This window comes from Eupeodes corollae, chromosome 3 (genome assembly GCF_945859685.1).
Source record: "Eupeodes corollae chromosome 3, idEupCoro1.1, whole genome shotgun sequence".
Taxonomy (NCBI): Eukaryota; Metazoa; Arthropoda; class Insecta; order Diptera; family Syrphidae; genus Eupeodes; species Eupeodes corollae.
In genome coordinates this window covers 40,855,025-40,867,516 of record NC_079149.1, presented here as the reverse complement: position 1 = coordinate 40,867,516, position 12,492 = coordinate 40,855,025, and the positions used below count along the sequence as shown (strand labels likewise).

The 12,492-nt window shown below is 36.7% G+C and overlaps 1 long non-coding RNA gene across 1 annotated transcript; it reads left to right on the top strand.

Moving 5' to 3' along the window:
• The first annotated feature begins 10,486 nt into the window (after positions 1–10,486).
• Positions 10,487–11,962, top strand: LOC129951007 (uncharacterized). The gene is made up of 4 exons (XR_008782122.1): positions 10,487–10,784; positions 10,866–10,954; positions 11,040–11,170; positions 11,235–11,962. It is a non-coding gene; the product is annotated as an uncharacterized LOC129951007 (long non-coding RNA).
• The last annotated feature ends 530 nt before the right edge of the window (positions 11,963–12,492 follow it).

The window sequence follows — 12,492 nt, the reverse complement described above, 5'->3', positions numbered from 1 at the left end:
TTGTAGTAACGAATTGTAGTGTGGTTGCTACGAACTGTCAAACTCTATTCGCATTCCACATACCATCCACACTGCAACGAATAAATTGTTCGCGCGCAACATAACCTCAACATTATACCACACTTGTTTTACTTTTGTGTAAAAGATCATGGTTGAGGAAAATATGGAGTAATTCAATTCGTCGCTGTCTGCGAATAGCTATAATGGCTGAATCATAAACACGCTTCATATTCGGCTTAACCTCACGTTTACGAGTTCAGCCATAGGAATTCAATGCATGCTATCGCAATTGATCTTCGACCTCACGTTTCGTTTGCCAATCGTAAGGAAAAGAACGTAATGTGAATCCAAACGGAAGCTCTATATCAATTATCTGAACATTTCCTTTGTCTGACACCTCAGCAGCTGTAAAAAAATGTCAACAAACAAAATATTTGCCCTTTGTAGGGATGAAATAATAGCAATGTCATTCAAAGCAACATCGAAGCAGGTCCACCGTAACGCAGACGAAACCGAAGCTGAAGCGTGTTTATTATTCAGCCATAAAGCTCATGTGAAAGAAAAGTCAAAATATACGAACATGTACAGTTCGCAGTTCGCAGTTCGTAGCTCATGTGCAAGATGCTTATGGCTGAAACACAAACACGCTTCAGCTTCCGCTTCGCCTGACGTTTACGAGTTCAGCCATAGAAAATCAATGCATGCACGTTTCATTTGACAATTAGGAAATAACGTAATTTTAGGTAATGTGACTCCAAACGGTAGCTCTAGTTGAAATTTGCTGAACATTTGCTTGGTCTGACAGCTCAACAGCTGTAAAAAAGTCAACACACAAAATATATTTGCTTTTGGAGAGATTCCCATTGGTTATTATAGGCTGTGTAAGCTACTTCGGCAAAAAAATTAATTTTTTCGATTTCAAAACTCATATTTGTTTTATTTCAATAAAAATAACAGCTTCTAATGACAGAAGTGCCATTTTAAAAATGTCATATTGGAAGTGTCATTCAAAGCAACCTCGAAGCAGGCCCAACGTAACGCAAACGAATCCGAAGCTGAAGCGTGTTTGTGTTTCAGCCAATAATTTTATGTAACGAACAGTCAAAAACGATCTACAATTCAATAAAATGTTCGGGCGGGTCTTAACCTAAAAATTTCATTCTAGTCTTTTTTGTGCATCTTCGAATACAAAGGAGTCATTTGAAAGAAATGTCGTAATGGACGAATATTCGTTTAATCCGTTGGTCGCTCTCTCTTTTTAAGAATAAAAAACAATTCAATGAGCTCCGAATTCTGTTTAACATTTTTGCCCATGAAAGTGAAGTGAAATGTTTCAAAATTCGTTATTATGAATTGAATGTTCGAACATGCAAATGGATTTTCTGTATTTCGGTATTTTTTTCATTGTGTCAGGTAAATCGAATATATTTGATTTGTCTAGCAAAATTCGTTTTCTTATTTTTTCTCATGAAGTCTGCTTCTTTCTTTCTTTTAAAATTGCATCCATCTTCAAAACAGCAAACATTTTATTTCAGAAACAAAATAAAAATGTATGATCATTCAGTTCTGACAGTTCGATGCAATTTCGAAGTTTTCGAAATCGATCGAATTGAAGAACATGCGATTTCAATTCACTTTTGATCGAAATTCGGAACATTAGCGTTCATGTCAAAAAATCAAATGAAGTTATATCATTGATGGTCATTTGCTATCCAATAATTGTTTATTAAAAAAGACTTCTATTTTTTGAAGTTGGCTATGTAGCACATCTTGCTGAAATCACATGCTGTGGACCACGAGCAAATTGATCAATTTGATCAAAACAAATCAGACATAAAATTTTAATTTTTAATAGCCCGCTTTTGGATAGATGTCACTTTTTAAGCTGCCATCTTTTGACAATTAATAAGTAAAAGCAACGAAGTTATTAAAACATATCCTGTCCAATTGGTCATCAAAATCATTGTGATCAAGCACCTTACGAGTTTTTTTTTCGTTCGACCCAAGTAAAGGATAAGGTCTATGCCAATGTGCCACAAACAATTTAAGACCTTAATGATTCTCAGTATTTCTCATTGCTATTCTAACTATTTTGCAGCATGCTTAAGTGTTAATAACCTCGAAAATCTAGACATTAATTATTTTCAACTTAAGATTAATTGAAGTTTATTATTTACCAAACCCCTTCAATTGATTATACAATATCTGATAATCAATTAAATTAAAATTATAAATTCCATTGCACTTCTCTCGCAATCCTTGTCATTGAAAAACAAAATACATTTCCTTATCCTTGTTCTATGTCAAAAAGTTATATTAAATAACAATAAATATCTATTTATTTTATTTGTTCTGATGAATGGTTCTTGAGATAAAGAATCCCACATAAAGAGGCAATTTTGAAGTTGCTAATACATAATATAATTATAAAACCGATAAATGTAATCGTGTAATCAACATATTCAAGGGTACAATTGATAAGACCTATGCACACATATTTTGATAGTTGAAACACTAAAGTCTCATTACATGATTCACTTCTATAGGTTTGTTTTTTTTATTAAAATAAAAATAAGAACAACAACAACAAATAAAATATCCATTCCATACAAAAAAAAAGTTTCCGGCTTCTCTTCACTCCTTCAAACTTGTTTAACTCTTCTGGGTAATAGTTTATTGTTGCTGTTGTTGTTTATCTTTTTCAATCAAAGCTAAATGATTGCGATGGCGTATCACTAAATAAAATCATTAAATAAAATCATTGACCTTCAAAAAATGTTTGGTTGGAGCAAGCAGGGGGGGGGGGGGTGTATAGAGCTTCGTATTAAAACAAAAGAAAGGTACAATGCACGAATGCTTCCATAACATTATACAGTCATTATTGTTTATCGAAATAAACAGACATCAGAGATGATGTGAAGGAGAGGAATGTGGTTTTCAATGCAAATTTTTTTAAAAATCAATCTCAACGGGCTAACTACGAGTCGAGTTGTATACCCACTCTCTCGTCATGAAATCGCGCTTTCAAAAGTAACCAACTCATACGGAATGGCTACAGTGCACCAGCACCAGACTCAAAATTGCTCCTATTGATGCGAAACGAGCTATTTCAGTCATTCAAAATAAGATTGTTGTTGGTTAAAGTAGTCGAGGACGCATAAATGCACAGAAAACGGGGTGTTTTTTTACTTAAAGCAGATAAACAAAATACAAGAAACAACAACAACAAAAACAAGAATTGTGGAGAAATGAAAGAAATAGTGAACGTTTAAATTGTTGTGTATGGCGGCACTGCAACTGCACGGCTACATTTTAACTACAGAAGCAGATCTACCTACCTACCTAGCTTACAGAAATATAATGCTGCACGCGATCAGGGAACGGAGATAGTATAGTAAACAAGCCCAGACTTTACATACAACACAGCTTACAGAAGGCAACAACACCACAAAACAGGAGAGAGAAAAAAAGATAAACAATAGTTTACAGAACAAGTTGTTTAGTCTATGTTGCACTAGCTCTAGGCAGGCGCTTGCTGTAGCTGTAATACGAGTGCCTATAATTGTTGAGACAGTGTTTTTTTTCTTGTGGGTTTTCAATGCAAGCCACGAAGAAATCACATTCAATTTGCTATGCAAGGGTTATTAAATTAATACAGTACGGACTTTCTATATTTTACAAGAAAAGAAACAAGTCCAAAGAGAGAAAGAGAATTTGGGAATGATCTTTGAACCGAAATCTATTGTTGACTTATTTTGATGATAAATTAAGGGATTCCTTGAATAACAATCCGCATATTTCGAAACTTGTTTTATAGTAAGAGAAAAGTTTTGGCAACTTCGATTGCATGACTGCTTGCTGCTCAAAATGAACTCTAATATGAAAATTGTATCTGAGAACAATCTACTTTTTTACTAAAGTGAGGCCATTTTTTTGACAAATTGTGTAAATTAGCAGGTCAAGCGCATGGTCAAAAGTCTATAATGGACTTAAGTATGGACGATTAGTTTTGTATGAATATTTAGCAAACCTGGGTGGTTTGGACCGCTGCAGCGCTGACCCATTTTGTACGGACCGGACCGGACCGCTGACCCATTTTGTACGGAACCGCGAGAACACAGTAACTTACACTAAAGACAACTTCCGATTAAAATAACTTATGTGGCCCCAAAAAGATATATAACGTTTGCTTGTTTACTTTACGAGTTTACGTACCTACCTTTTATCAAAGCGAGTTAAGGCTGTTTATGGTGAGTTTTGACTATGGAACCGAAGAAAAGAAAAGTTGAAGATGGAAATAGACAGTTTTTGCCGGAATGCACCGATTTTATTGTTTTACGCTGCCAAATCGTCCTGGAGCAGTACCAACCTGCTTGAATTTGTAACCAAACAGTGGTAAAAGCTCGAATATAAGACGACATTATGATACCAAACACAAATCATTTGCCGGAAACTTTCCACTTGGTAGTGATCTGCGTAAGTCTAAAATTGCAAGTTTACTATCAAGTTACTCATCTTCGACCCAGATCATAAGTCGCTCAACGACTGAGCAGGAAAATGTGGTGAGGCTTCTTTACGTACATATTTTTTGGAATCTGGCTCGTCATTTACTGATGCTGACGTAGTTAAGGAATTCTTTGTTGATGCGGGTAATGCTTTATTTGAAAACACGATACGACGGTTTCCGTTATCTGCTTCTACTAGCACCAGAAATACAAACGTTTTGGCAGAGGGAAATCATTGTGAAACGGCAGCTAAATAATGCAAACTATTACGCCTTGACTATGTATGAATCATACGATGTCACTGATACGGCACAGTATCAAAATCAGTAGACAAAACGAGGGAAACTTTTGTTGAGGAGATATTGGCTCTTTTTCCGCTCTTAGGAAGAACCCGAGGAGAAGACATGATCAAAGCAGTGACGGATTATTTTGAAAAAGATGAGTTAGACTTGAAGAAGCTCTTATCGGTAACTACTGACCGTGCGCCAGCAATGGTTGGGAATAAAAAAGGACTAGTTCACCTGTTGAAAACAATGAGAGATGTAATGATGTGTTTGCTGCCAACTCAATCATAATGTTGAGCGTATTATGAAAGAAATGATTTCTTCGTACTTCTTGAAGAAGTTGATGCACAATATGACGATCTAATGTTGCATAATAACATCAGATGGTTAAGTAAAGGATACCTTTTAGAAAGACTCTATTTTAGAACACTTGAAGATATATCTTTTTAACAGTGATCAGACTTCAGCAAACGCATACTTAAGTTTTCTAAACGAAAAAGAAAATGTTGCTGTCATTTCTTTCTTAACGGATACTTTTAAATATATCAATGACTTGAACCGTAAACTTCAAGGCAAGGGAAAGCTGGTATGCGAGCTCATGTCAGATGTCAAAAGTTTTTCTCGAAAACATGATCTCTTTATTAATGATCTTGGAAATGAATGCTTACACTTCCCGAATTTAAATAAAATAATCAGCACTGACAACGAGAGTCAAGTCAGGCAATTCAGGACGTTCATTACGGATATTGAATCGGAATTTCAAAAAAGGTTCGCAGATTTTAAGAAAATTGAGAATGTTGTAGAAATCCTCAGCAGCATATACTCTCTGCATCCTGATGGTGAATGGAGCAATGAAGCTGCAATTGTTTTCGGAAGTGATAAAGCTACTCTGCAGATTTAAATGATCGATTTCCAAGAAAACATAGTTTTAAAACACAAACAATCGAAAGTTTCCAGTGAAGAGTTCTGGATAAAATTTGTGTGGTAATTAATATCCAGAATTACAAAAATTAGCTTTGAAACTTCTTACTTTGTTTGGATCGACTTACTACCGAACATTTCCAGGATTTAATGTCAATAACTTGCATCAATTTTACTCCAAACTTCAGTCAGATAATTCGCGACAAAAATATCATTTTTCGCATTGATACGTAGGTAACAAAACACCTTTGTTATTTCCTTAATTATATTTGTTTAATAAATATTTTTTCTTATAAATAAAATGTGCGCACCACGATGGTCATTTCATCTCTTAAAACTATTCGGAGACCACTGTTATAGGCTTTAAGCCCAGTGCAAACAAGTAATAGCTGAATGACAAAATCATAAAAATGGAAAAACTAATAAGAAATGTTCCGCTTTATGATTTGTATATAAGAAAGCTTTTTTTTGTTATTAAGACTTTATATGGCAAATCCGAACTCAAGACCTTTTGCACCAACCATCATGCCGCGAGTAATAGAAAGATTAATTATCATTCATAAACTTTTCTCAACTTTAGCTTGAAGTTGCCAAAAAATGACAATAAAATTACTGTAAATATTGCTGAAATCTCTATAACGCTTTTGGCGACTTCAGGAATTTGCTGGTCTTAAGGAGTCGCGTTTTTTTAGTCTAACGTTATGACTAAACAAGTGCTATAAATTGCTGCAATATGTGTAGACTGGTAACATCCGCTTTAAAGGATGCTTGTAAATTAAATGTTGACTTAAGAGAAAGGCTTTGTTGTAAACGTAAGTGAAAACACCGAATTTATGGCTCCGAATACAACAACCTTATTAAGTTAAAATGAAAATTTAAAATTTCAATTCAAGAAAAGATTGGATGCGTCTTTTTTTGCTTAAACAGTTAAAAGATTATCTTCTAGCCTAATTCTGTCTACTTAGACACCAAGTTGAGATAATGTTGATTGCATTGAACGTTTAAACACTAATTCTTGATCTAGAACAATAATCAAACAATCATTGAGGGAGGTATGAAATAGGTTGGCAGCCGATAACAACAGGGCCATGCTTAAAACCCATATTAGTTAATCACGTTCCAGAGAAAATTCCTTCTGCCTTTATAGGTCAGGAAAGACGATTTAAAAGGTTCTTTAATCACTAACTGGACGTTTTCTATCCCTAATAGCAATGTTACCAAACTGATCCCATATATATTAACGACAACTACCGTATTATGCGGCTCTACTCTACCATAAATAAGAAATTTTCAAAAAAAAAAACTCTATTTTCATTACAGGCTTTAGCTTTTTAAAATGTCAAGACAACGTCTATCGAGTTCTAGCATAAATCACTTTTGCTTAGGTCCATGAAGAAAAATGAACCAGCTGTTTTTTTCACAAGGATCGACGTTTTATAACTCATTTGAAGAAGGGTTAAGATTTATGTTAATGATAAAATACAAAACCTTTTCGATTTATCTTACTGAACAATTTTCATATATTAAGGGAGGCAACGGCCTAGTCACTGATAAAGCTTCAGTTCCCTATGTTACCTAAAATCAACAAGATATTCAGGAAAAAAAGCGATAATGACCTTCCGTGTCTGAAACTTCAAAGAACTGAAGACAACAGAGACGTTCTCATTACAGCGCGAATAGATCCAGAAGAAGCCATCTTTGGACGATGACTTTTTTATAATTGAAGATCCGAAGGAAAAAATGAGGGCGGTGGGAGCTGCTTTCCAGCAAGTGTGCAAGGTGAATGTTAGCATTCGCCCCAACCACGACCTGGAAAACAGAGCCCTAATTAATCACTTTTACCTTCGAAATGATGATTCCTTAGCAAATGCCATAGTCGCAGAGCAAACGGGAGCAAGTCCCTTGTTAGTGACGAAGGTTGAGCTTCAGCTCATCTTCAATTCAATAAAAAAGAAAAAGTCAGCATGCGTCGATGGTATATCCAACGTTGTACTAAGCCATTTGCCGATTTAAGCAATTGACATTTACACCACACTCTTCAACAATGCACTGAATAATGCATATTATCCAATGCATTGGAAGACCGCTGTGGTTCATCCTCTCCCGAAAAAGGGAAAGGACAACTCCAACCCCTCAAATCTGCGGTCGATAAGTCTTCTTCCGAGCATCAGCAAAGTTTTCGAAAAAATCATTAATGGGGCTCTGACTAAGTGGGCTGCAACAAAATAATTCCGGATGTATATATATTTTACGATATGCTTAACGTTAGAAAGTTTGTTGTCAAAAGTGACAATGTAACTTCTACCACAACATTCTCAATTAAAAATGGTCTTCAACAGGGAGCGGTGAATTCGCCGATTCTCTAGAGCATTTACACCAGTGATCTGATAGGTAGTCTTACAAAGGCAATCGCGTACAGAAAAGCCCGAAAGGTTAAGGCTATTAGAATTCTCTTGCAGCGTGATTTCGACAAGATTCAGCGAGGGATACGTGCAAGAATTGGCGCAAGATGGTCATCGTTGATCTTCACGGGCAGCCATTAGCGAGCAAAAGTGTAGTGAAATACCTCGGTATCTGGTTAGATCAATATTTATATTTCGACAGACATATAAATGCTGCTCTGACCAGGGCCAAAGGAGCCTTCGCTCTGAGAAACGGCTGTTTTACAGCAGTCGGCTTGACTCTAGAGTGAAGGTAATTTGCTACATGGCCCTCATACGGCCGATGATCGTTTATGGTTGTCTTGTGTTGTTCAACGTTGCCCCTTCCCAGATGGAGGAGTTTTAGCGGCAATGTTTTCTTAAATCGAACAGCCGGGGCTCGAATCAACAGAATTGACAATTTCGTGATAAAACTCGTTTGAGGTCACTTTACAAGAGCTATGTCTTCGACCAACTATTTAATTTTCGGGGCGTTCTATCCGAAAGCAAGTATTTTGAAAGTGCACGCTTGAGCGGCATCATTCCACCAGAGGTATTCTTCTTTTTAGAAAGATGCGGTCTGATACAGGATAGTTTGGCAGTTCCGGTAATCGACCACGTCAGACGACGAACCGTGTACTGGGCCTCAACCAACAAGAGTCTCCAACCAGCTCGGTCCCTAGCTGTCTCCAGTTTCGCACGCCAAGTTGGTTGAGGTTTGATTTCCATTCGCTTCATGACCTAGCCGTTGGACTTCAATTCTGTTAACTAGGTCGATGTCGCTGAACACACCGTACAGTTTGCAGTTATATCTTCTCTTCCATTTTTCATCTATGCGTACGGGACCAAAAATCACCCGAAGAATTTTTCTCTTGAAGCATCCTAGAACAGGAAGCAGGCCTCAGCGCCATAAATGAGAACTGGGATGATGAGTGTCTTATAGATGGTGATTTTATATGCTTGAGAGGGGCCTTTACTTCTCAATTGCCTTCTAAGTCCAGAGAAGCAGCGATTTGCAAGACTCATTCTTCGTTTGATTTCAGCGCTGGTGTGGTTGTCTGTGTTTATAGCAGTGCCTAGGTAATCAACGTCCTCAACTACCTCAAAGTTATAGCTGTCCATTGTAATGTTTTGTCCAAGACGTCGTTGTTCAATTTCCTTTTTTGATGACAATATATATTTGGTCTTGCCCTCATTGACCACTAAACCCATCTTCTTTGCTTCCATCGCAATGCTCAAAAACGCTTTGATCTTCCAATTATGTCAATATCATCTGCGTATCCGAGTAATTGGATGGACCTTTGGGATATTATGTCTCTAGTGTTGACGGTTGAGTTTTGCACAATTCTTTCCAGAACGATGTTGAATAAGTCGCATGACAGTGCATAGCCTTGTCTAAAACCTTTTTTGACATCAAATGCATCGGTGAGATATTTTCCGACCTTGATAGAGCAGCATGCTATGCCATCGTCATTCTTCACAAACAGATAAGTTTGACAGGGATGCCAAAACTAGATATTGCTCTGTGGAGCTCTTCCCTATAGATGCTGTCAATCGCGGCTTTAAAATCGATAAACAGATGGTGGGTATCGATTTGAAGTTCCTGGGTTTTTTCCAAGATCTGCCATAGTGTGAATATTTGGTCGATAGTGGACTTTCCTGGTCTGAAGCCACACTGATAAGGACCAATCAGGTTGTTGACGAATGGCTTCAGACGTTCACATAATACGGCAGAGAGGATCTTATACGCAACGTTGAGGAGACTGATGCCTCTGTAGTTGGCGCAATTTAGAGGATCTCCTTTTTTATGTATCGGGCAAACTATACTGAGATTCCACTCATTGGGCATGCTTTCTTCCGACCATACTTTGCAGATGAGTTAGTGCATGCACCCTACCAAGTCAACGCCTGCTGCTTTAAATAGTTTGGCAGCGATCCCGTCAGCTCCAGCAGCTTTGTTTGACATCAGTTTAGATATAGCTTTCTTCACGGCGTCGAGGTCGGGTAGGCAGAATTGTTGATCTGCGTCGCCTAGGTTGAGTGGTTCTATTTTTTTTTTTTTTTTTTTCAAATTCATTTTTATTTATTAGTTCTATCTCCCTTACAGCGGAATTTGGTTCGTCATCGCCCAACCTTCTATTATTATAAGCGCGTTATGCAGTTTTTAAGTCTCACAATATTATGCTATTCTTGTGAGAGCATAAAAAAAACAGTTGGAAAAATAGTTTTTGATTAAGTAACTTTTCGAACTGAGTTAAAAACGCTCTAACAAAAAAATTGAAATTTCTTCTCAGACTCTCATGCAGAAAATTAACTCTACCCTTACCTGAGCGATTTCAATCAAAATGTTTTGACTTTGTCAGTAAACATTTTTATAGATAGTCTGTCATCAATGATTTGATAAACAATTAACGACATAAAACAACAAAATCTATCAGCAAATAACATCGTTTTTCATTTAAGAAAAAAAAAGTATTTCTATTGTAAAAATCTTTTGTTCTCATAAAAATGTTCCATCAATCAGTCACGAAACTAAAAACAACAATTCTCTTATCAGAAATCTTAAATTTATGCGTCATTATTTTCATATTTCTTGTTTCGTCTTCCCAAAATCAAGTTCAAGAACGTCAGCAGAGAAATATTATAGAAAAGGGGTAAGCTACAGACATATTGTTTGATGCTTTAAGAAAAAATGATGAATTAACTAATAACAAAAGTTTAAAACTCGTTAATAGGCATCTTGAAAGATCTTCAACAATTCTTTAATGACAGACAAACAGGCAGGTTCAGGTATATTATTGATACCTTCCTCTCCTCTACAATGGTAAAATTAATAGAAGACTAAGCACAATTTAATTGGACTTATTGTATTGATTAAATTTAACTTTTATTTCGGCCTTAAACTCAAGGTCTGTGGCTTTGCGTGAGTTTCCTTCATCAACAGAAGGTAGTTGTTGCTCTTTCTACCAATGACACAATAATTGCCCTTCCCGTCAATGGAATTCCTTTCAAAGTGGCCGGCATTAGTGGTCATTTGCAGGTAGAAACTGTAACCTAGGTAGGTACATGCTTTGTGTGTAACCATACTCTCTCTTTTTTTGTAGGTACCTACTTTATGCTAACAACTAAGCTATAAGTGTCTTGGGAGATGAGATTCATGTAAAAACAAATTGACTGAACTTACCTGTGTATCATTTAGAATCTCCAAATGTTCACCTTTCCTGAAGCTCAAATCCTCATCGGTGCGTGCATCATAATCATACAGTGCGACAAATATTTTAGCATTCGAACTGGAAGTCTCGTTTTCCGGAATTTGTGGCACTGGACGGATTTGCTCTTGCGGTGGTGTCTGCTGCATTGGATTCTGCAGCACAGGAAGCTCCTCGAGTGCATTTGTTCGATCGATGTTTAACTTATCGGTGTCGGGTTTTTCACTACGCAGACAATTACCCATTTTGTGATGATTTTTGTTGTTACTATGTTCCTATCCACGAAGATATGATGGGATTCTTTTATCACCACAATTCTCTCCCCAAAGACTCGTAAGACGAAGGAGGCTTTGGAGATTTATTTATAAGTAATCAAAACAATAATATACAACAAACAAAAACTAACCGAAATAAGAATCTTTATGGGAGATAAACAAATCGGAAGAAGCAGTTTGGCCTGGAATTCGGATTAAAAAAAAACACAGAAAACACGATAAAACACGATAAAACAAAAGGAAAAAGAAAAGGGAATAGACACTTTAGGGAATCTTCTCGGAATCGAAATCAATTTGGAAACTCAACGACACAATCCACACGGAGGACAGAAAATGAAAGAAACAAAATAAACACAAATTTCCTCTCTAGCCAAAATCGTAAATCGTGTGGGGAGGAAGTATGACTAATTTTTCATTAATTTTTGTTATTTCAATTAAAAAAAGAGTGAACAAAATTAAAATTCTGCAAAATTATGATTCCAACAACTTGACTATGACTACGACGACGACGCACTCATGCACTTGGGTGTTACGGGGAGAGAAATTGAGGAATCCACTTTGTAGACACACACGCTTTTCCTTTTGGCTTCTGCACGGCGACGGCGGCGACGACGGCGGCGACGACGACGACCGAGGGAACGATTTCGATGTCGACAATAACGACTACGACAACCAGACGAGCGATGGATTTTCCTTTTTGGAAGACAAAAAATAAACTCTAAAATTGTGGCCAAGGCGATGTGGAAGTCGGAGTTGGAATCGTAGACGAAGTCGGAGCCGAAGTCAAAGTCGATGGCAAAGAAAAAGCAATGAAAATAAAAGAATTATTAAAACGATTGGCAAACTTTCGAAACATGAATTTTTCTACAATTCGTTTA